Here is a 2,892-nt window from a genome sequence, read left to right as displayed (position 1 = left end):
TTGTTTGGCTTCCCTTTTGTTGAATCAATAAATTTGAGTTGTAATACTTCTCAATTTTGTGACCCCCTACATGATACGTCCATTTTGCATCATGCTTTTATATCGATATTTATTGCATTATGGGCTGTTATTTCACATTATGTCACAATACTTATGGCAATTCTCTCTTATTTTACAAGGTTTACATAAGGAGGGAGAATGCTGGCAGCTGGAATTCTGGGCTGGAAAAGGAGCAAATATTAGAGACCTATTCTGCACAACTCCAAAAGTCCTGAAACTCCACGGAATACCTTATAATAAATAATGAAAAATCCTCGCCAAAGATGAAGACCAGGGGGCCCACACCCTGTCCACGAGGGTGGGGGGCGCCCCCCTACCTCATGGGCCCCCTGGTGGCTCTCTGACGACCATCTTCTGCTATATGAAGTCTTTCGTCGAGAAAAAAACCAGAAGCAACCTTTCGGGACGAAACTCCGCCGCCACGAGGCGGAACCAATCTAGGGCTCCGGCAGAGCTGTTCTGTCGGGGAAACTTCCCTCCCGGAGGAGGAAATCATCGCCATCGTCATAACCAACGCTCCTCTCATCGGGAGAGGGCAATCTCCATCAACATCTTCATCAGCACCATCTCATCTCAAAACCCTAGTTCATCTCTTGTATCCAATTCTTGTCTCCAAGTCCAGGATTGGTGCTAGTAGGTTGCTAGTGTTAATTACTCCTTGTAGTTGATGCTAGTTGGTTTAATTGGTGGAAGATCATATGTTCATATCCTTTATGCATATTATTACCCCTCTGATTATGAACATGAATATGCTTTGTGAGTAGTTACGTTTGTTCCTGAGGACAAGGGAGAAGTTTTGCTATTAGTAGTCATGTGAATTTGGTATTCGTTCGATATTTTGATGAGATGTATGTTATCTAGCCTCTAGTGATGTTATGTGAACGTCGACTACATAACACTTCACCATTACTTGGGCCTAGAGGAAGGCATTGGGAAGTAATAAGTAGATGATGGGTTGCTAGAGTGACAGAAGATTAAACCCTAGTTTATGCGTTGCTTCGTAAGGGGTTGATTTGGATCCATATGTTTCATGCTATGTTTAGGTTTACCTTAATACTTTTGTTGTAGTTGTGGATGCTTGCAATAGAGGTTAATCATAAGTGGGATGCTTGTTCAAGTAAGAACAGAACCCAAGCACCGGTCCACCCACATGTCAAATTATCAAAGTACCGAACGCAAATCATATGAACGTGATGAAAACTAGCTTGACGATATTCCCATGTGTCCTCGGGAGCTCTTTTCCTTATATAAGAGTTTGTCCAGGCTTGTCCTTTGCTACAAAAAGGATTGGGCCACCTTGCTGCTCTTTATTTACTTTTGTTACTTGTTTCTCGTTACAAATTATCTTATCACAAAACTATCTGTTACCACTTATTTCAGTACTTGCAGAGAATACCTTGCTGAAAACCGCTTATCATTTCCTTCTGCTCCTCGTTGGGTTCGACACTCTTACTTATCGAAAGGACTACGATAGATCCCCTATACTTGTGGGTCATCAAGACTCTTTTCTGGCGCCGTTGCCGGGGATTGAAGCGCCTTTGGTAGGTGGAATTTGGTAAGGAAAAATTTATATAGTGTGCTGAAATTTACTGTCACTTGTTACTATGGAAAGTAATCCTCTGAGGGGCTTGTTCGGGGTATCTTCACCCCGACCAGTAGAGCATAGAGTTGCTTCTCAACCTACTGAACTTATTGAAAATGAAATTCCTTATGAGTATCCTTCGGGTATGATAGAATAACTTCTAGCTAATCCTTTTACAGGAGATGGAACAAAGCATCCTGATGAACACCTAATATATGTGGATGAAGTTTGCGGATTATTTAAGCTTGCAGGTATACCCGATGATGTTGATAAGAAGAAGGTCTTCCCTTTATCTTTGAAGGGATACGCATTGACATGGTATAGGCTATGTGATGATACGAGATCATGGAACTATAGAAGATCGAAATTGGAATTTCATCAAAAGTATTACCCTATGCATGTTGTTCATCATGATCACAATTATATATATAATTTTTGGCCTCGCGAAGGAGAAAGCATCGCTCAAGCTTGGGGGAGGCTTAAATCAATGTTATATTCATGCCCCAATCATGAGCTCCCAAGAGAAACAATTCTTCAAAAAATTTATGCTCGGCTTTCTGAAAATAATCACACCATGCTCGATACTTCTTGTGCTGGCTCTTTTATGATGAAGACTATTGGATTTAGATGGGATTTATTGGATAGAATTAAACGCAACTCTGAAGATTGGGATCTCGACGAAGGTAAGGAGTCAGGTATGACACCTAAGTTTGATTGTGTTAAATCTTTTATGGATACCGATATTTTCCGTAAGTTTAGCACTAAATATGGACTTGATTCTGAGATAGTAGCTTCTTTCTGTGAATCTTTTGCTACTTATGCTGATCTCCCTAAGGAGAAGTGGTTTGAATATCATCCTCCCATAGAAGTAAAAGTAGCTGCACCTATTAAAGTTGAAGAAAAGACTGTCACTTATAATGATCCTATTGTTCCTACTTGTTATGTTGAGAAACCACCTTTCCCTGTTAGGATAAAGGATCATGCTAAAGCTTCAACTGTGGTTCGTAAAAGCAATATTAAAACATATACACCTCCTGAGCAAGTTAAAGTAGAACCTAATATTTCTATTGTTAAAGATCTCTTGTCTGATAATATTGATGTGCATGTTATTCAGTTCTGCGGTGAAACTGCTAGAATTGCTAAACCTTGTGCTAAAGATAAAAATAGACTTGTGGTAGGCGTGCCTATTATTTCTGTTAAAATATGAGATCATTGTTATCGTGGCTTATGTGATATGGGTGCTAGTGCTA

The sequence above is a fragment of the Triticum urartu genome, chromosome 6A (genome assembly GCF_056163025.1).
Source record: "Triticum urartu cultivar PI428250 chromosome 6A, HENAU_Tu73, whole genome shotgun sequence".
In the NCBI taxonomy this organism is placed as follows: domain Eukaryota; kingdom Viridiplantae; phylum Streptophyta; class Magnoliopsida; order Poales; family Poaceae; genus Triticum; species Triticum urartu.
Note: the sequence above shows the minus strand (reverse complement) of the source record.